The following is a 23,276-nucleotide window of genomic DNA, read 5'->3' on the forward strand; positions in this document are numbered from 1 at the left end:
CAATTGCTCTTGTATATAAACCTCTTTCTTACATCATATGAGTGTCTATGACTTTGTTTCTCTAGTCTACCCAGACTAACAAAGGTGCCTGGCTATCAATCAGAATAACATCTGGGAGCTAAAGCCATTGAGCTTGAATACAAGCCTTTGTATTCTAACAATCATTCATCCAAGCAAGGAGTCAATTAAGTCCACGTAGAAGCACACCAGCTTGTGTGATACAACGATGACAATAACAAATTCAAATAGGACAAAGGGAAACCTATCAGGGCTAACATTATGAACACCCAGTTTTCAGGTGAGGCACCCAATTTGTATGGAGGACAGTGGGAGTCCCAAACCCATCTGCAGAGTAAACTAGTCAGAATAAGCCACTATCAGAGCCCCACTTGTCACAGGCAAGGGTCTCGAGCAGCCTTATTATCAGACAGAGATCATTGTAATCTTAACAATGCCAGATCAATCTGGATACTTGATCAGTTCATATCTCCCTGGAACCCACCTGAAATTGTTCTAAGTGCAAGTATCTCTTGCGTGTTCCATGACAAAAATTTCTTCCCAGGCTTATTAAGCATTGATGGTGCTCTTTTCTTTGCAACTCATTATTTGTACTTTTATCTTTTAATTATCATGATATTATCCTTTCCACTCTATTTTGTTCTTTTATTGCTTCGGTTGAGTTTCCCAGTGTGTGAAGCTTGCGAGTAGATGCACAGAGATTAGAATTGATTTAAGGGTTTATGGGGGATGTAGTGGTGGGGGTGAGAGATAGGGAGGGTGAGGAGATTTAAGGAGTAAGCAGAGAAGGTGGGAATGAGGAGGGAGCATGAGAACTGATTGTGATTATACAACTCATTTAAAAGCAAATTTAACTACGGGTTGTAGGTGTTCTAAAATTGATTGTGTTAATTTTAGTAGTTTTTGATCTGACTGAATGGTTAAACTATTGAATTGTATGATATGTGGTTTAGGAACTAATAAAATGGTAAAAAATAAATTTAAAAATATAAATAATAATGGAAAAAGAATGCTCCAAGTCATCTTTGCTTTCAGAAAGCAAGCTTGTGCATTTGCATATTGTAAGGAGTTAATAAGCCTTCCTCCAATCCTGATGTCATTTTCTTCATATACTCCACCTTCTGGGATTATTTGCTCAGCATTCAGATGGAATAAGTATGGTGATAGAATAAAACCCTGATGCACACCTTCCCCTTGTTCTGTTCCAATAACTGCCTCTTGTTCTGAGTATAAATTCCACATAAGCATGATGGAATATCCTGGAATTCTGATGCTTTGAAATGTTATTCATAGTAGGCTAGGATCCAAACCCTCAAATACCTGTTTATAGGCCATAACATACAAGCAAATATCTTTCTAGTGCTCTATGCTAGCAGCTTACGTCCATTTGATGTCAGAAATAAGAGCCCTCATTCCAGGTCCTCTTCAGAATTTTACTTGAATTTCTGGCAGGCCCCTGCTAAAGAACTGATAAAGCAGTGTGGAAGTTATATATTTTTGTGTCAACTTGAAGTTTAGGGATGGAGTCTAGCCTGTTAATCAGGACACGGTGACAGTGCCTCCTAGTGGATGTGACCTCCTCATATGGAGATTTCTGGGAACCTCCTCCTCTCTGCTTCACCTTTCTTTTGGTAAGCCTCTCAGAGAACAGTGTGAGACCTTCAGACTCTTGGAGTTGTGTGCAATGCTATTGGATCCACTTGATTTTTCATTCACCGGCCTGTGTTCTTGCTGTATTTGGCATCATTGCTTGTGTCTGCAAGAGTCTGAAGAGGGATTTATGAAGTAGTAAACAATTTGTGGATGGGGCAGGATGTGTTATTGAGGCACAATCGCTTCTGACTATAAAGCTTTATCTTACATATATATGAGTGTCTCTGGATTTTTTTCTCTAGTCAACCCAGCCTAACACAGGCAGTTTTAAAATGTGTTTAGCAAATTTTTACTTGCATGTGATATTAAAAGTATAGTTTGGTAATTTCCACGTTCTGTTGGTTCTTTTCTTTTTGTAATAGGCCAAATATAAATTTCTTCCAGGTCTTCTAAATTTCTTGGAATAAACTAGTGAGTGCTTTCAGGGCTGCATCAATTTTTTCAAGCATTTCAATTAGTATTCCATCAAATCCTAGAGTCTTGTTTTGGGGTTATGGCTTCAATGAAGTTTTGGAGCCTCCTGGTGTAGTGGTTTTGCATAGGACTGCTAACCTCAAGGTCAGCAGTTTGAAACCACCAGTCACTCTGCAGGATAAAGAGAACATTTCCTAATCTTACCTTAGAAACCTACCAGGCGTGTCCTAACCTCTCCTATAGGGTCTCTATGAGTTGGCATCCACTTAATGCAAATGAGTGAGTTTCAATGCAGTTTAGATTTCATCCTTCAATACCACTAGTTCACTGGCACCATGGAGGCCTCATGAAGGTTGTGCAGCACGAGCGCGCCAGTACCCTGTGTAGCGGCTTCCCAGCCAGACACTGCCATTGACTTCACCATCTATGACCAACTCAATACCTTCCTGTGTGGCCGAGCCTTGAGCACTGACCTCGATAACTCCATGGTGGCTGTCATTCTGACCTGCTTGGGCACTGTGGCTGGGGTCAGCCCTTGGAGCTGGTGAGGCCGAAGCTACAGGCACAAAAGTTGTCCTGCCTGGAGTTGGGCATCTCTGTGCTGGCGTTCCATCGGTGGCTGGGCTGGGGGACCACGGCCCTGCCAGATGTGCCCTTCTCAGAACCTGTATTGGTTCAACTATGAGTGATTAAGATCTGGTTCAGTGGGCCCAGGCCAAAGGACAGGGCATCCATTCATGGGCATCAGCATTATGGCTGGCGGCATCTCTGGGACAACGGCAGCCACCATGGCCCTGTGCTTCAATGTGGTGAAGACTCAGCACCAGGTCTGTCATGCTGGGCACAGTGGAGGCTCTGTTATAGAAAGGTCTTGGGCAGGCGACAAGACAGGGTGCGATGTAGCACCGATGAAAAATACAACTTTCCTCTAGTTCCTGAAAGCTTTCCCCCAATCCCCCAAGGTCATGATCTGAATCCTACCTTGCAAGTCGGACTAGACCAGAGGTTGTACACTGGTACAGATGGCAACTGGAAACACAGGGGATCTAGGGTGGATGATCCCCTCAGGACCAGTGGCGTGAGTGGCAATACTGGGAGGGCATAGGGAGGGTGGGCTGGAAAGGGGGAACTGATTTCAAGGATCTACATGGGACCACCTCCCTGGGAGACATACAACAGAAAAGTGGGTGAAGGGAGACGTGGGACAGAGCAAGATATGACAAAATAATAATTTATAAATTATCAAGAGTTCATGAGGGAGGGGGGAGTGAGGAGAGAGGGGGAAAATGAGGAGCTGATGCCAGGGGCTTAGGTAGAGAGCAAATGTTTTGAGAATGATGAGGGCAATCAATGTACATATATGCTTTACACAATGGCTGCATGTATGGACTGTCATAGTTGTGTGAGCCCCTAATAAAATGATTTTTTTAAAATAAATTGAGGCCACCATGGGTTGAGTCCACCTGGCTGCTGTCGCAGAAGAGGAGAACCCTGAGGTGTCTGGCACCAAGGGGTTTTTTGCAGGCTTCCCGACCCTGATCATCAAGACCGCTTCCCCCTGTGTCATAATGATCAACACATGAGTTTGGCAAAATGCTTCCTCCAGAAGCTCAACCAGCAATAACTGCTAGGCCCTTGAAAGTGACCAGGGGCCTCCATCTCCTCAGATGGGCTGTTGGCTGAAGGAGGCTGACCCATGTACCTATTCCACAACACTGAGAGGCTAGGTGAGGCCCTGTAGGACCCCATCTCCCAAGCTTCTCACACCCCCACCCTTCCTTCCCTCTCTCCACATCATCAGAAAACACACACACACACACACAAATACATACAAATGCTTTATTGTCACAATGAGTGGGCCTGTAGGTGTCAGATTTGATCCCTACAAAGGTGGCCAATTTTCAGTGGCCAAAGCTGAGCTCTATGATGTGTCTGGATTTCTTCTGCAATTACTGGCCACACTGGTAATAATCGGATGTGGTCGGATCATTTCCTGGCGTGCTGTCTTAGGCTACCTGGTTTGGATGCCTTTTCTTTCTCCTGTACCAAAACACAAGGCTGTGCCGCTTTCTTCCTTGCATGCATTCATCCGTTTGAGTGGACACTTTGCTAGAAGTCTCTTGAAGGACCCTTCTCACCTCCTCACTAAACTCAGCACCTGTTAGGGGGCATCGTGGTCTCAAAGGGCATGAGTTTAGAGAGAATAAGTGTTTGGGTGGATGAGAAAGGGGGATTTCTTGAGAAGGTGTGTGTGGTGAGAGAGGGATGGGTACCAGAAAAGAGCAGAGGGAGTCTTGGTGGGGAGGGCCGATGGCCAAGGGTGGACAATGGTGGATCTAGCCATCGTACCTCCTCACTCCTTGTGGCCTTGGGTCGACAAGGCTCCTTCTTCTCAGTCCCCTTTTGTGGGCTTGTGGACAGTTGAGAGCTTGTGTTAGTCTAGTCCAGAGCTGAGCCGGTCTCTTCAGCCAGCCTCAGAGCCTCTGGGTGGTCTACCCAAGGCTCTAGAGCTTTATGCACAAGCCCCGCCCCTGAACAATGGAGAGCCACGCCCTTCGACTATGATAGGTCCACTTGACATTTTCCCTCAGCCAATAGTGGCTACAAAGGTTTTGACATCAGAAAGCAGCCATCTGGCACCTCTGTGGGGCAAGAAGAATGCTAGAAGACCGAGATGTTCTGGTTGGAGAAAAGGACCCTTCCTTTCCAGAGCCTTCCCAAATTGATATGCCACCCTTCCTTGTCTTCCTGTTTCAAGTAGACTACTCCTTATGGCAGGGAGTGGATATTTCCCTTACCTGTATCCCCCAGCGGGCCTTCCCCCCCCCCAACCCCCATTCAATGTTCCTTTCTGTCTTTTTTCAGCCTCCACTATTGTTGATATTTTGGATATCTCCTAAATACCAGATATATTTCTTCCAGGGAAAAAATATGGAGATATATATACTTAAAATCCTTCCAAGGGAATATGACCATGTTTAAGCTTCTGTGGAATTATGAATCATTACTGTCCCTTCTGAAAAATTTCCTTCATGTACTTGGAAACAATTAACTTTTCCATGCTACTGCCTTTTATCCAATGTCCAACTTTTTTCAGTTATCCAGACTGACAAGGCTCCCAAGATTGAGACTTGATGCATTGAGTATCCTAGACTCATTTTTAATCTGATGGGGATGATGTAGATGAAGTACGCTGGGGTGAGTTTTACCAGGGAAGGGCAGAAGGACCCAATATGTACCTTCCAGAAGTTGTGCTTACTGTTTGCAAGGGGAAAAATACAAACTAGTACCTGTGAAAGGAGTGCATCCAAAGTTCGTTCTGTCCAGGGTAATCAGTGAAAACAAACACACAAGCAAAAACAAATGACGTTTATATTGGAAACAGGAGCTAAAACTATCTTCATTCGTAGGCTACAGTCTATGTTGAAAATTCCATTAATCCAAAATAGTATCTAAAACTGGATTTAGCAAGGCTGTATGATACGAGGTGAACATGCAAAAACAATTGTGCATTCATGTCTTAGCAATCAAAATGGAAAATTGGAAGTAAAAGCACGCAATTTTAAAAAGCATCAGAAAATATGAGCTCCTGAGAGATCAAAAGTTCTACTGCTAAAGGACAAAGCGATCAGCCTTGGAAAAAGTATGGCCGGAGTGTTTCTGAGAGACAAAGATGTCAAGACTTGGTCCTACATACGTTGGACATGTTGTCAGGTGAGACCAGTCCCTGGAGAAGGGTATCATATTTGGTAAAGTAGAGGGGCAGCATAAAAGAGGCCCCCAAGAAGATGAATGATACAGGAGCTGCATGCAACAACGTGCTCAAGCATAGGGAACATTCAGTGTGAGGATGGTCATGACCACCTCGTTGCCACCTAATAGCAATAAGCTCCTGTACAGCCTGCTTTCCCTGCTATCATTGCTTTCCAAACTCTGACCAGGCGGTGGTGGGAAGGGGAACAAATCTGGGACCATGAGAATGGACTCCGTATGTCAGCAGAAACTGTGATGTTTCCACATTCTTGTTTGGATAGCTGAATTTCTCAGTGTGAATTCCAGAAACACCAGAGAGCATCTTGGAAATACAGGTGACTTGAAGTGGAGAAAAAGAATTCATCTTCTGGCGGAAACTATTCCTGATCCAGAGCTGTCTTTGTCAGAGGGAGGTTTTCTCTCCAAAATGACATGTGAATCAAGCAAGAAAGTAAAACCCTTTGTAGGCGTCAGGGTGGAGCTAGTCCTAGGCACGGCCTGCTTGCATCTCTGTTATTCTGGAGTGGGGATTGGCGAACCCTGGAATTCCGGAGGAGACCTGAAGCTGACTGGAAACATTGCCCTTCCTGCACCAGTCCTGTGTCTCTGCAATGAGACAAAATATTTGGGAGCAAGTTTCCAAGCTCTCTGCTCTGCTCTTTAATCCACTGTAGAGCAGTCGGCTGTGGGCCTCTGCTTCCTGCATGTGGGCTCATGTAGAGGGAAATCTTAGTTCACTTCAGACCATGGTCCCCAGTAGAGTTGAGTGGGGTGCAGCCTGGGCCTGAGGGGAAAGCTGCCTGAGTGCAAATCTCAGCTCTGCCCCTTAGAAGCTCTGCGATCGCAGTGAAATGGAGGACGGAATCTGACTCCTCGCCTCGAAAGGTGATTGTGAGGGTTACCCGCTGTCGTGTAAGGCCCAGTAAACATTCAGTAATTGGTACTAGGTGCCTTGTAAGAGGAGAGCTGACCTCCATAGGGTTGTCCGTGGTGGTTTGGGAACTGGAATACCAGGCTGTTCTCCTGAGGCATACCTGGATGGACTCAGACCTGCAACCTTGCATTTAGCAACTGATGATGACATTGACCCTTTGTATCACCCAGGATCAACTTTAGGGTGGTGTTGTTGCTGTTAGGAGCTGTTGTGTTGGTCCCGACTCATAGGGCCCTATGTACAGCCGAACAAAACACAACCCAGCCCTGCAGCATCTTCACAATTGGTCTGCAAACCCTGTGTCAGTTTATCTTGGTGGGGATCTTCCCAGCTTGATACTTTTCTCTAGGGACTCCTCTCTCCTGACAACCAAACTGTGTGAGGTGATCTCGCCATCTTTGCAGCTAAGGAGTAATTTTTTTTTTTCAAAAACAGATTTGTCACGATAGCTTCCTTGATTTCTCACTTCACCCGACGTTTCAGGCTCATCTCCTACAGTTTCCAAGCCACATCTGGCATAAACGTCTCTCCAAGGAATTTTAGTTCCCCTGGTGGTGCTCATTTCTATTACGTTGTCGTGGGTATTCTTTGTAGTGGAAGATTTAGGATATATATATATATATATATATATATATATATATATATATATATATATATATATATGTATATGTATATATATATAATTAAGAAGGACAAAATATGCGTTCAAACTGATAGTTGAAATTCAGATTTGAAGAGAAGAGGGCTTCTCAAGAGGAGACCCCTGAAGCTATGGGTGGTAGTGCAAAATGTGGTGAGGATGGACATAGGATCGCTATGAGTTGGTAGTGACTCAATGGTACCTAGCAACTTGACTCTGGAGACTACTGAATTCAATTTAAGGTTTCTCTTTCTCTTTGCAGTTAGACTAAGTTCTGCTAGGGAGGTAGTCAAAGTGTTGTGTTTTAAAGTCACCTGAAGCAATTTCTTTTTCTGTGGGGTTAGTTATGCTACCTAATTGATACATAGTTTGATTTGTTTGTTCATTGTCTCCCTAAAGTTTAGAGATCGGTTTTATTTCCTTGTTTGGCTAATTTGCAAGATGTCAAAGGTTTACATAGTTTCAACTCAAAAAGCTATGCAGCAGAAGAGTCTAAAATCTTGCCTTCATCTTGGCACTGCACTTTCTCCTTCATCCCTCTACAGGCAATTTATGTATGCAAATTGATATACATAGCCCATTTCTACCTCCCTTTTTTGCACAGAACATTGTACGTGCTGGAAACACTTCTCGTATCCTTTTTTCTATCTCACTGCTCTCACTAGGTGTCTTGGCTTAGATAACAAAAATATCAGTGGGATCCTGGCTCATCTTCTGATCCATTCACAGGATGGCTAGATTCTCAAAGCACTGCATTTGTCCCAAACTCTTCCTGCCTCCCCTACCCTACAGCCTTCAGCTCTTCTGCAAGCTGTCTACCTTGGGGGACCACGTTGGTATTTGAAATATCAGTGGCAGAGCTTCCAGCATCACCAAAGTACAACAAATTGCAGTTGAGAAGTGTATTAGTCTTCAAAACTAGCACACAATTCACATTTCTTAATTTAGCATTCAAGGTTCCTTATGAACTGACCCAAATGTCTTTTCCCAATATTTATTCCCCCTGCGGTGATCTATAGATGCCTTACTCGTCACATGTGATTTCCAAAACTTCATGTCAATCAGTGTCTTTAGGTTTTATCTTTTCTTTAAAGCTTCATTCAAATTCCAGATTCTTAGAATCAATCAAATTTCAGAAACAATAGCCCCAGCTGTCTCTCTCGCCTGAACAACTACTATGAGTGATACCCAGTCAAATTGAGCTTAAACTTTGTTCCTCTCTAAATTGAAAGATACTTTTGAGCACACTTGGTCACTACTCTGAGATCTGAGCTATGCATATATGTATTCATCAAACATCAACTGGACACCAAAGCATCATCTACAGAATGCTTGACGTTCTTTCTGATCATGACCCAGAAGGATGTGGGAGTCAGTCTACCTGGAGGTGCAATTTGGAAGATGTTCCTCAACTAAGGATTTGAGGGGCAGGTGTGTCTCTTCTCCAGCATATGGAAAAGAAACTGGATGGTTGTCTAGGAGAAGGAAGTATCCAGTGTGCAACGTGTGATCTGTGTGTTGTGTAGGTATTGTATACATTATGTTGTTCGATGTGTTGTGCATGTGTGTTGTTTGTGTTTGGTGTGAATGTGTTGTGTGTTTTATGTGTTGTGTGTGTTCTGTGTACTGTGCTCAAAGTGATCTCTGTGTGTTTTGTTACGTTGTGTATGATTTTGTTTGCAAGGTATAATAGTGCTCTGTGCTTTGTGTGTGGTCATTGCATAGTGTATGTTGTGCTTGTGCAATGTGTGGGTTGTGTTTGTGTTAAGTGGATTGTGTGTGTTTTGTGTGATGTGTGTGGTGTTTGCGTGTTCTATGTGATGTTTTTGTCTCTACTGAGTGTTTCCTGCATGTTGTGTGTGTTCTGTGTTGCCATGTGTGCTGTGTATGCTGTGTGTTGTGTGTGTTGTGGAAGTGTAATTTGTGACTTGTGTGTTGAGATTTTTGTGGATGTATAGCTTATGAGTTGTGTGTTGTGAATATGTAATGTGTGAGTTGTGTGTTGTGTGTATGTTGTGTTGTGTGTGATCTGGATTGTGTATGTTGTGTTATTTGTATGGAGGTTGTATGTGGTTTGAATGTGACTTGTGTTGTGCATGTCTTGTGTGTGTTGTGTGTGCGGTGAATGTGTTGCCTTTATTGTGTATGTGCTCTGTGTGTTGTGTGTGTGCTGTGTATAGTGTGTGTTTTGTGTTGTTTATGTTGTGTTTGATTTGATGTGCTGTGTGTTGTTTGTTCAAAGTGTTCTATGCTGTGTTATGTTGTGTATGTGTTTGCTGTGTGTAGTTATTGTATGTGTGCTGTGTTTGTGTGTTGATCATGTTCTCTGTGTTAGATTGTGTGTGTTGTTTGCATTGCGTATGTGTTCTATGTGCTGTGTATTGTCTGTTGTGTTATGTATTGTTTATGTGTGTTGTGTACGTGAGTGTGTCTGTGTTGTGTGTTGTGTCTTGTGTTTAGTATGCTCATAGTGTGTGTAAGTGTCTTGGGTGTGTGGTTTGCATGAGTTCTGTGTGGGGTGTATCTGCGTTGTTTGTGTTGTATATTTTCTCATAAATCATTATATTGGGGGCTCATACATCTCATCACAATCCATACTTCTATCCATTGTGGCAAACACATTTGTACATATGTAGCCATCATTTTCAAAACATTTTTTCTACTTGAGGCCTTAATCTCATCTAATTTCTGTGCCCCCTCTTGGACACTCCCTCCCTCGTAAACCCTAGATAATTTATCATTTTCCCCATGTCTTACACCGACCACAGTCTGCCTTAAACCACTTTTCTTTGGTCCATTCATCCAGGAAGGGATAATATGTAGATCATTGCCATCACTTCCTCCTTTCTCCCCCCACATACCCCTTTCCTTCTTGGTATTTCTATTCTCATTTTGGGTGCTGAGGGCTTTATCTGTCCTGGATTCCCTGTGTTTCCAGGTTATATCTGTAGCCAGGCACATGCTGTTGTCTGGCCAGATTTGTAAGGTAGAATTAGGGTCACCACAGTGGGAGTGGGGACGAAGCATTAAAAATTAGATGAAAGTTGTATGTTTCATTGGTTCTGACTGACTGGCTTGCCTCTTCCTCATGTCCCTTCTGTGAGAAGGTGTCCAATTATCTACAGATGGGTTTGGGGTCTCTACTGAACTTTCCTGTGCATTTACCACATTGATATAACTTTTTTTAAAATTCTGGGTACTTAATGCCTGATATCTGATCCCATCTGAACCTCATGATCACACAGGCTGGTGTACTTCTTTCACGTGGGCTTTGTTGCGTCTCGTCTATGTGGCCAGTGTTTATCTTCAAGCCTTTAAGACCCCAGATTTTATATCTTCTGATCACTGGGCACCATCAGCTTTCCTCACCACATTTGCTTATGCAACCATTTTGTCTTCAGAGATCATATCACGAAGGTGAGCATCACAGATTGCTGGATTATTAGGACAAAGCATTCTTGCGCTGAGGGAGTACTTGAGTTGAGGTCCAATGTCCATCTGATACCTTCACACTTAACCTATCAATATATGTACCTAGATCTATTCCCCTATCATTCTATATAAAGATATTTATATATGTACATGCCTGTATTTGGACCGTTATCAGTGTCCTTTGCCTCCTCTTTCTTTTCTCTATTTCCTTTTACTTTCCTCTTGTGCCACTATCATGTTCGGCTTTCATTCAGGTATCAGAACTCTCTCTCTGCTTCAAAGTCTTTGATCAATCCCCACCATGCATCCCATACCCTCCGCACCATGGATTTTAGATAATTTGTTGTTCCCTTGTTCCTGGATTGGTTGACAAACCCCTTCCTTTCCTCTGCTTGCCACTCTCCAGTATCCCCCAGAACCGTTGGTCCCATTGCTTTCTCCTATGGATTGTTTATCCTGCCTTTCTTATCTAGATAGACATGCAATGAATAAGAAGCACAAAAACAAGATTGAGCAAAACAAAACAATGAGAGAGAACAAAGTAACAACATCAACAAAAACACCAACTACCCAAAAAAAGCCTATAAATCATTCCAGGTCTGTTTGTTGACCATTAGGAGTGTCTTCCAATGGAATCTGCTGCAGTGCCATGCCCTGGCCACAATGTCTACTTTATGTATTCCCTGGGGACTTCATTGCTGCGCTCCCCTTGTACTCTGTTGCACACATTTAGTGTTCCACCCCATCCCCGCCCTCAGTGTGATGGTATCAGATCAGGCACAATTCCCGCAGTGTGTCTCCAGTGTTGTCCAGCTCAGCACTATGTATCAGTGAGGGACATTGCGACTGTGTTCCGCGGTGAGCCCTATGGTCCACTCTATGCATGGGCTGCTCTGAGTAAGAATATCGTCTTCAGAGCTTGGTGGCCAGAATGTGTTCCCCTCTCTCTTCTTCCCTCTTGGTTTGCTCTTGTGTGCTCTGATCAGACATGTCACTCTCCTGAGCTGTAGCTTCAGTGCTATCCTCTCAAGTGCATTCTTCTGGGGGGAGGGCATGTCCACGTGGTTGGGACTGTGGTCGGCACTGCAGACCTCTCTATGGGTTTCCTGCTGCTACATGCCTGATATGTTGTTTTCAAGTCTTGGCACACCAGGTTGATGTGTGGTCCCTCTCCCCTTCTCCTGAGGATATTTCAACAATACCTTCCCCTTGGGTGGATTAGTCCTCTCTTCTCCCACTACCCATGTCTGTTTGTTTTCTCTTTCTTTTCACCTGCTAACTGGTAGGCTGCCATATGGATTTCTGGTTTCGATTTTGCCCCTGCCATAAAACTGATACCCCACATCAAGAATGAATGCATATAGAAGCCTGGTGAAATCGTGTTGTGTCTTTTTTGGTGTTTGGTGTGAGTGGGCTGTGTGCTGTGTGTGTTGCATGTGTGTTTTGGTGTGTGTTGTGTGTATGCTGTTTTCTGTGTTTTGAGTATAGCATTTGTGTGTACCATATGAACTGTCAGATGTGTTTTCCCAGTGTTTTCTGCTGTATTGTGTATGTTTGGTCTTGAGGTGTAGTTTTGATGTGTGTTTTGTGTGCTGTGTATGTGTATTTTGTGTTATACCTATGTTGGGTTTTTTTGTGTGTGTGTTGTGTGAATTCATTGTGGTTGTGTATTGTGTTATGTGATGTGTATACATATCATGTGTGTTGTGTATGGGATATGTGTGGTGTGTTTGCCTGTTGATTAGGTTGAGTGTTGCTTATGTTATTGGTGTTGTGTTATGTGATGTGTATGTGTGTTTTGCCTGTTGTGTTAGTTTGAGCACATTACAGAAACAAGTCCTCGGAGATTCGTGTATATATATGAGAGAGTTTTATATAGAGAGTAAGTGCACATCAAGAAAACATCCCAACTCAGTGCTGTCCAAGACCACAAGTCCAACAATAACCCATATGTCTGACACCAATTCACAATGTCCTCCTCCTCCAGCTCACAAAACACATGCAATGATGCCAACTACAGGAGGAAAGCTGAATCAGTGAGCATGTAAGCATCTCAGTACTGGCAGGGGTCTCCAAACAGTTTGTCCAGCACCCAGGGCTGCACCAGGGTAGGTCCATGTGGCTTCCCCTCAGGGATGTCTTGCAGGAAGTGAGTCCTGCCAGCTGAAGCAGAGAATTGGCTAAGGCAGCTGCCCCCTTGTCCGACCATCAGAAAGCAAGCGACCCCAGAACTTGAAAGGCAGGGCTCACCAAGCCATTATCTCTCTGCCCTTCAATTAGCCCCACATGTGTTTATTGGCTAGTTTGGCACAATAAACTTTAACTTTCTCAATCCACCCCTTGCCAACCTGGCACCTGCACATAATTCTTTAGCCTCGCAATTGCAATTAAGTAACACCTATAATCCCGTGAATATGTTCCGCAGTTTGTGAGGCAACCACTTCATGCCTGTATGCCCCCCATTTTGGGGTATCCTATATCTATACTGCCCATTTACATCAACCCAGTGCTCTGGGAAAAATAAACAAGAGAGGGAAGTAAAAATAACAATTTAGCTGAGCCGAGATCCTACCATGGAGCTGGAGAGGTTTAAACTCTACCTTGATGTGATGGCAAGCTATGGTTATGTTGAGATAAAGCCCTAGGACTGGCTCCAAATGATCCCGGCTCTGGCCGAGACAGTGGCTGGTGGGGCTAAGATTAAACCCTAGCCAGCCTCCACTATGGTAAGCCAAAAGGCCTCAGCTCCTCAAAACCTACTAGAGCTTTTCCTACTTATCTTTATGATGTGCCTTCTGAGACCAGGCAGTGTGAATTTCCCTCTCAGTAGCTCTCCTGCGCCGATTTCTACAGACTCCCTCTGGCATATGTTATTCAGTCGCCATTTTGCATGAAGTCCGGTGATAATTTTTTTTTCCTGAGGAATTTGCTTACTTATTTCATTTCGATTCTCTTTCTTTCACTCTAAATCTTACCTAATCCTCAAAGTCTGTTGCTTCTCATAGGAAAACCTTTTTTTTATTATACCGGTGGTCTGATCATTTTTGTCTTCATTTAATGGACTGCCTTCATTTAGCCTAAGATCTTCCAAACCTATCCATCTCACGAGTTGTTTGATAGTTTCCATCATTATTCATTAACAGTAGCTAATATTGCATTTGTGTGTGTGTGTGTGTGTGTGCCCAAGTTCATTTATCTCTTTGTTCACCAATGGGCATTTAGGTTGTCTCCATCTTCTTGATAGGATAAATGTGAGTGGGCATACATCTACTCCCCTTTTCTGGCGGCATCTCTCAGTTAGTTGTATGATCCAGAAATTATTTGAATGATCTACTTGCAATCCTTTCTCAACTTTACTTCCAAAGGCCAAACACACCTAATTTGCATGTACTATGACAAGGTACAACCGCTCATGCAATATATTGAGGTGATTCATAGCATTTATTCCAAGAATAAATTTTTCCTTCTTAAAAGAATTGCTAAACTCAATACCACAGAGATTTTAAATCTTTTTTTGGTGGTGGGGGGCTCTAATTTGCTACATCCCTACCTCTTGTTTTCCCTACTGTGGTGGCTTGTGTGTTGCTGTGACGCTGGAAGGAATGTTACTGGTATTTTCATTGCCATCAGGGTCAACCATAGTGGACAGGTTTCAGCAGAGCTTCCAGACTAAGAACAGATAAGGAAGAAGAAAGACATGGCTCTTCAGTTCAGAGGAATGAGCTGCTGACAATCTTATGCATAACTTCAAAGCATTGTTAGATACTGCAAGATAAACAAAGGAAGCTGAACATTGTTTGAGATCCTGCCACAAGATGGCCCCTCAGGTCAGAGGATACTTGAAATGTGATGAAGAGGAGCTGATTTCTTGAAGGGCAGTCGACCATGGTGACGTGAGTCTAGTAAAGCCTGTAGGAGTGGAGCCTTCGTTTGCTGATGGGGCACCACTCGAGATAAAGAGAAACAGCTGGAAAACCTAAGGATTCCTTATTGGAATGTGCAAAGTATCGATGTAGGTGAGGTGGAGCCGTGTGAAATGAAGTGGAATGCATGAAGATGGAGAGCCTAGGCATTAGTGAGTTGAAATGCTCTGGGATTGGCCATTCAGAATCAGAAAATCAGATGATTTACTAAGCTAGGAATAGCACTATCAAGAGGATCCGTGTGGCATTCCTTGTCAGGAACGATTTCGCTAAATCTACCATGAATAACCATGTTGTTCATGACAGGTTTATATCGACCCACCATCAAGGAAATCCAATCAATACCACTATTATTCAAATTTAAGCAAAACCCACAAATACTAGTGATGAAGAAATTGAAGAATTTTACCAAGGAATTCAGTCAGAAATGGATCCAACATGCAATCAAGATGCACTGATAGTTATTGGTGATTGGAATGCAAAAGTTGGCAACAAAGAGGAAGAAACAGTATTTGGAAAATGCAGACTTGGTGATAGATATGCAGCGGGAGACTGCATGATAGAAGTTTGACAAAACCAATGACTTGAGTAGCGTAAATAGTTGTCACTTCTTGTGCCCCAAATCATTTCTGGAACTAAAGACAGAACGAAGAAGAAACAGTGTTAGCAGCAACAGTGCAACAGCCAAAATGACAAACCTGCTATCAGCCAGAACGGGAAAGCTAAGGGCATAGCAGTCAGGCTAAGAAATCCTCCCACTTTTCCTTGGAGACTTGAGGATCTCAGTGGGTGGGGGTGGCCTGAATTGCGATGAGGAATGAAGGCACCCCTAGGCATCTGTGTGGGGTGTCGGAAGGAGGACTGAGGGGCCTCACTCTCCAGAAGAGCAGGGATTTCACAGCTAAACCTCTCCAGGCTACAGGCCTCAGAGGAGGTGTTTCCACAGTGTTCTGTGCAGTGTCTCAGACCGGAGGCAGCAACCAGAGGTCACCACAAGAGAGGTGGCCTGGCACCTAGTGGAAGTCAAGGTAAGGTGCCAACTGAGAGCAGAGTTCCATCCACCAGAAAGAGAGGGGCTCAGACCAGGGCCAGACCCCCACTGAGCCCCAGTGCCCCTACTCTAGGTTTGGGAGCCCTTGAGTATGGCTGCCAGACCTAGCCTATCTTTTACTTCAGATTAGGGGTGCCCAGGAAATGGAAACTGGCCGAGTCAAGGGAGACCCGCAGACATAGCCTAGTCTTGTCAATCAAAGACCATCCTGTGTCTATTGCAGTGGATCCCCTTCCCACCCCCACCAGTAACAGGGAGCCCCTAGGACAACAGCCCCCCACGCTGTTGTCCTCCAGGTGGGGTCTGGGTAGGCATGGCCAGGCGTCATTCTGCCCTTGTGAGGCGCTCAGGCTGGAGGCCTGTGTCCATCTGTGAGGCCCAGCTGTCATCTCACTGAGGGAGGCGGAGTCTAGAAGCTGCAGTGGGTCACCATGAGAATCCCGAGTTAAAACTGCCCGTGGATCCCACCGAGGACAGAAGGGACCCTTCAAAGGCATGCTTCATGGCCTCCTCTGTCAGCTGGGGGATGCCAGCCCTGAGCACGGCTATTCTGTCCCAAAGCCACCTCCCTTCCCTGCCAGCGTCCAAGCAGCTTCCTGGAGTCCAGGAAGCTGGCAGCGTCAGTTCCTGGGAGCCTGAGAACCAAGCTGTGTGGTGGGGGTGGGGGGGAGAAGCAGAGGACTGTGCCCGGGGAGAGTTGACTGCAAGAAGCCCGCAGCCCTTCTCCTCTGTCAGCTCAGGCTCTGTGCCTCGGGATTCACTGGATGGCAGGGAGTTGTCTGCTTGTTTGTTTTACAGCCAGACTCCACTGAGGATCAGGACTGACTCCATGAGGACAGATTTGAGTTTTGTTAGTTATTTGAAAAGGAAGAACTAATATTCATGGGCTGGTTTATTAAATTCCATAAACTTCCCTGGTGGTTAGAGAACCCTGATGGCATAGTGGTGTATGCACTGGGCTGCTAACTGCAAGGTCAGCGGTACGAACACATCAGCCGCTCTGAGGAAGAAAAGGGAGGCTTTCTGCCCCAAGAAAGATTTACAGCCTCAGAAACAAAGCCAAAGGGACAGTTTTCCTCTGTCCTATATGGTTGCTATGAGTCAGAATTGATTCAATAGCGAGGTATTTGTTATTGTTGTTGTTTGTTTTTCGTGATATGGACTCAAGGAGATTCCTGAGAGGGCTCCATTCCCTTGTATACTGGGAGTCTCAGAGGCCCTCCCCCACCAAGGACCCTTGGAGACACCGGTCGGGGTTCAAGTCTGACTTGCAGCCTTACTTTGTCCTTAGGAATCTCCAGAGTTGGGGGTCTTGTACTTACTCCAAGAGATTGGTCTTCAGTCAGCAGAAGAACGACTTCCAGGTCACCCCAGGAGTCAAGAGTAAGGACTCTGAGGGCTGCACAAACCTCCCACCTCATCCAGTCTCTCTTTGGGATCCCAGGGAAATGAGGGTTTGGAATCGAGGGAGTATCTTCTAGAAGGACTCCAGGGAGGGCTGGGGATAAGGGCCAGAATAGGAAGTGGGTAGCCGGGCATCAGATATTGAGGAAGGAGGGAGGAGGGGAATGGGTAGACAAAGAAAGAGAACCACATATATGGAAGGTTGCATTTCGTTTCTTATCAATATGTACAGTGCATTTCTTTTTAAACAGTCCCTGCCAAGTCTTTACCACGCAAACCTCAACAGTGGTCTGAGAAGCTTACAAAACAATAAAAATAGAGAGGAAAAGTAACACTGAGGTGGACTTATAATCTTTATTGACAAACCAACTTATGGCAAACAAATAAAACATCAGAGAAGCAAAGGGACGGTGGGTCTGCCCATTGTCCTTGACCAGCTGGGAGCGAGGCTTACCCTGTAGTCTGGCTACTAACCGCCTTCGGGGAGGATGTGTAAGCATCTGACCTCCTCCCAGTCTTCCTTATTCATTACCCAACTTTCACATGTGCATGCTATGGCTGAAAATACCATGGCAGAGCCAGGAACACTTTAGTCTTCCAAGTACAACCTGTGCTCCTTCACACTGCAGAGAGGTCTTTTGCAGCAGGTTTGCCCAGTGAAATACCTCACTTGGTTTGGTTTCTGAATTGCTGTTTCCACAAACACTGACTCTGGATCCAAGCAAGAAGAAATCTTTGAAAATTTAAATCTTTTCTTCATTTTATCATGATATTATGTATTGATTCAATTCTGAGGATTTTGGTCTTCTTTACATGGCTTTGCAATCCATACTGAAGGCTGCAGTCTGATTTTCGTCAGCAAGTGCTTCGAGTCCTCATTTTCAACAAGCAAAATTGTGCTGTCTGCATATCGAATGGTGTTAATAATAAGCCTTCCTCCAGTTCTGTTACCACGTTATTTGTCATATGGTCCAGCTTCTTGGATTGTTTTTTCAGCATACAGATTGAATAATATGGTGAGAAGATGCCATCCTGACACACATTTTTTTTCTGATTTTAAATCATACAGTATTCCCTTGTTCTTTTTGAACAATTGCTTCTAAATTTATTATAGGTTTTGCATGAGCACGATGAAGCGTTCTGGAATTCCTATTCTTCTCAATGTTATTCCTAGTTACATATGAATGCGTTTACATAGTCAATAAAACATAATCAAATATGTAAGTATGTATATACATACCCTTTGAATGTTTTTACAGTCAATAAAGCATACATATATATGTATGTAGATATGTATGCACCTATCCAAAATACAAACCCATTGCCATCAAGTGGATTCTGACTCATAGTTTCCTTACACAGGATTTCCAGTTTTCCTTTACAATAGCTAATAGTCTCAACTTTATTCTGTAGGGCAGCTGGTTGCTTACCTGCCAATGGTACTGTGTGTGTGTCCCTGAAAATGTTTATGAAATAATAGAATTTTCCCATAAGCATTTTGATACACACACACACACACTAAGGACTAAAAAAAGTTTGTGAAAAAATTCCATTATTTTTTTATCCCAGTTTTCCACTAACTTTTTGAACTCCTTTTCCTATACTGAAACACATATATGTATGTGTATATATCTGTTTATCAATATCGCATCCAATTATGTGTATGTGGGTGGTTTTTGAAAATGTTATCTTAATAAAATATGTGTTTTGTAGAGAATATAAGCTTATAAATGTGCTGGACCACACATTTATTTATTGCTGTTCATTAGGTTTAAGATGAAACATTTTGTTATTTTTAAAATAGATGGAAAACATTGTATTGTTTTGGTTTTGGCATTTGGTTCTACAGTGAGACAGGACTTGACATGAAAATGTGAAATTAGTTGGAATCATGAAATCAGGGGTGGGGTGTGGGCAAACTGAAGAGTATTCAATTCTTGGTTTTTCTTGTTCTCTTTAATCTTTATAATGTTACAAAATAATTCCTGGATTTGCTTAGCATCTTCAAAATGCATGAGAAATTGATTCAGATTTTAGATTTAATCTCTGTCTCTTTGATTCCCCAAACATTAACCAGATGCATTACTTCGGTCATTAATTCAGCGCAGGCTCCCTGCTAGGACAGGGAATGGTACCATGGAAGATGGAAGTACCGCCCATAGAAATGTCGGTGCTAGTAGTAGCAGTCATATAGGGAGACACTGAGATTCTCACTACTACCTAAAAGACGAGTGTGCTGGTCTGGGTAGACTAGAGACACAAATTCGTAGACACTCATGTGTATAAGAAAGAGCTTCATATACAGGGCAATTGAAAATTGAGGAAACACCCCAGTCCAGTTTAGGTCCATAAAATCGATATTAGCTTCTACGTCTGATACCAATGCATAAAATCCTCTTTAGACTCAAGAAACACAGCAATGACCCCAAATGCAGGAAGGTCACAGACCAGTGGGTGGTAACTCTTGTGGATGCAGTGGTCGTGTAAGCGTATCAGTGCTGGCTAGGGTCTCCACGTGGCGTCTCCAGCTCCAGGACTCTAGCATAGCTGCCTGTGTCTTGTCACCAGAAATAGCTCGCAGGGAGTGGATGTGTATCCTGCCTCCAGTGAGCTATTTATCTCATTTGCACCTCCAAATGAGGTCATCAAGCTGTGTCCTGATTGACAGGCTAAACTCCACCCCTTCGACTCTCACTCCTCACTCTCTCACTATCTCACTCACTCACTCTCACTCTCTCACTCATCCACTCACCAACTCACTCTCTCACTGACTCACTAACTCACTCTCTCACTTACTCACTAACTCACTCTCTCACTCTCAAAAAAAAAATAAATAAACTCCACCCCTTCACTCTTAAGAGTCTTAAATTGACAGCATATTATGTAACTACCACAACAAGTAAAAAGAAGGGGAGAGGATGGGTGGATAGCAGGATTACTCTACCAACTGCACGATAAGCGGGGCAAGTATGCACATCCAACCTCTGTCCCTAAATTCATGACAAGGGCGAGCATAAATCCAGTTCCCACATTTCCATCCCTTACCACCATGACCACATTTTGGGGGGAAAACTCTCAGATCTTAACCACCCTGAGTTGGATCAGACTTCATCCTTATCTATCCTGAGCTGGGTCAGAGCATCCCGGGCCACCAAAGGCCAGGTTATCTGGGAGCAGCAGTCAGCTTAAGAGTTTGCGCAATGTCCTACCCTTCAGAATAGTCTCTCTCTCTCTCTCTCTCTCTCTCTCTCTCTCTCTCTCTCTCTCTCTCTCTCTCTCTCTCTCTCTCTCCCCCCCCGCCCCGGGGAGCAAGCACAAAGGACACCCTCCTTCTGTATCAACAGCCTTTCCCTATGACCCACTCACCCAGAGTTGGGTCTACACAAAAGGGTCTCTACTGTCTATCTCTGCTATGGATTTGTTAATTGTCTAATGACTCCCAAAATTCAGGAAGAATATTCGTTATAGCTACAATTGCCCATTAATTCCGAGGAGATAGTAGAGAGACATATAAGGCAAGGTCTAGTTGTCTAGAAGACCCAGCACCCCAAGGCTTTCATTGTTTCCAGGAAGGTGCTACACCCTGACCTGTGCATAGAGGTCCTTATCCAAGTCAGGAGGCCCGAAGAGATCACTAAGGGCTAGAGCCAGCCCCTAGACACTGAGACCTCAATGAATCAGCTAGACTGCATCCTGTCCTTTCCTCCTTCCGGAAGTTTGCTCTTCAGGTGTGGGCTTCTATAGCCCCTGCTTTGCTAGTGAGTGCAGAAAACCCAAACCATAAGACCTACTGACTGGGAGTGAATTTTGACACGGGGTTTCTGAGGCTATAAATTTTTATGGGAGCAGAGAGCAACACCACTCTCCCAAGGGATGGTTAGTGGTTTTGAACCACCGACCTTGCACCTGAATTGAACTGATTGCTTTCAAAAAACAGATGAAAAGTCAAACTTCATTGTTTGACCCACAGGGGAGTGTCCAGATGAAAGTGTCCAGATTAGCATCATGTAAATGTCTGGAATCGGACTGGTTTGGGTTTGGGGGTAATGTCCATTCCTCAGTGGAAAGTCATTTTAAAATGGGTTGCTTTGGAGGGGGGCGGTAGATGAGGATGTAGTGTGCAGAGGCCAGACACTCAGATGGTGTGTGTCTTAGTTGTTCAGAACTACCATGAGGAGTAGCTTTTCACAAACAGAGAATTATATTTCTCACAAGTTAAGAAGCTGAAAGTCTGCATTCTGGGCATGGACTCTAGGGAAGGATGTCTTTGTCTTAGCTCCTGGGAAAATCCTTTCCCAGCTTCTCCAGCAGACCATCCTTGGAGTTGTTGCATTTGCTGACTGCCTCCATTGTCTTCAAATATACATAGTGTCATTCCCCTACACTGATATGGCTGTATTAATGTAACAAAGAATGCCTTACCCCCAAAGGAATCACATCCACAGATACTAAGGGGAGGATTTACAACACACAGCAGAGGAGACACCCTTCAATCCCTAACAGTGTGGTCCAGCGTGGAGCGATTAAACCTGGAATGGAAAACTGCTCTTCACAATGACTTGTTGTGCGTGAGTAAGCCAGAGAATACGAGTAGGAAGTGGCCTGTACTCTTGTTCCAGTGCACTTGAACGTACTCTCTGGCAGCGAGTTTTGTCCACATCGGATCCAGAATTTCTGAAGGTGAGTGAAATGGAAGGAGGTCAAGGATTTAGCATTTTGCCTTGTCTTTGGGGAGCAAGAGCCCACACCATTGAAAGGACATTAAAATTAGAACATCACAAGGGTCATGAGGCAGGCTCCAATGGAGAATATCTTTTAGATGCTGGTGATACCAAGGGACACCAGGGGTCCCTGGGGTGGGGCATCATCTGAGAGGGCAACTTGTTGGTTCTTGATGGCAGATTCTTGTTAATTTCATAAAGCAGTGTTAGTGTGGGGTGTGTCCAAAGTTCATCTCTGAGCCACCAGAGAGCAGCCTGAGCAAGTACGTAAGGATCATGCCAGGGGAGGGGAATAAAAGAAGGTGCCGCAGAGGAACGTTCCAAGGAACAAAGAAGTACGGACCGAAAGAACACAAGGACCTCCCCTCCCCTCCCCATCCCCCACAAAACCCACCCAGGGACCTAGCCTACCCCTAGAGACAGTGCCCTGAACTGAGATTTTAGGCTGGACATTCAGTGTGATAAAGCCACCCAGGCATGGCATTTTTGTCGTACTGCTAAGGTAGAGATTGGTGGTGTGAACCAACCCAGCTGCCCTGTGGAAGAAAGGCCTGGCAATCTTTTTCTCTAAAGACTACAGTAAAGACAACACTGTGGAGTAGTTCTGCGGTGTAACACATGGGGTTTCATGGATTTCCCTATTGAAAGTGACCCTGGAAGGCACAGCTACTGTTTAATGGGGCTCAGTCCTCTCTTTGTCGGAGGACAGTAGAGTCCCAGGACTGCGCAGGAGTCCAAGAAAGGCCACTGGATGTGGGTAGAAAGGACCACCAAACATAAGAGTACAGGTGTCCCATGAAGTCCTTCCCCTACCTGAGCCAAGTGGCTGACTTGGACCTCGAAAGTCAAAGGATCAAGCGCAGCCCCCGTCTGGACAGGAAGGAGAAGCAGACCCTCCCTGGAGGTCAGGGGAGGATTCTTAGGGCTCCTGCAGAGGCCTCAAGGAACCAGGCAGACTGCCAAGGCCTGAGCCCTGGCACTGCTCTCAGCTCTGGGAGTGCCCAGGCAGAAGTGTACACACACACACACACACACACACACACACACACACACAATGAGGAGGCCTGTTCAGCAGAATGAAGATTAACTAACAAATCAAAGTGAGCACACCCAACTTAAGAGGTGTAATTAGTAATTAGCGGGATCATAAAGCCCCACCTATTTTTACCTCTGGAGACTCTGAGCTGAGTTTATTTCCTCCCAGGCATCTCAAGGAGGCCAGAGACCCATTCTTCTAAAAGGGCAGCTCTGGTGATAACCCTGATGGAGGACTGAGTCTGTTGAAGAAGCCAGGACAAAAATCTGCCCACCCCCTGCTACTGTCACTGAGACA

Source organism: Tenrec ecaudatus, chromosome X, assembly GCF_050624435.1.
Source record: "Tenrec ecaudatus isolate mTenEca1 chromosome X, mTenEca1.hap1, whole genome shotgun sequence".
NCBI lineage: Eukaryota > Metazoa > Chordata > Mammalia > Afrosoricida > Tenrecidae > Tenrec > Tenrec ecaudatus.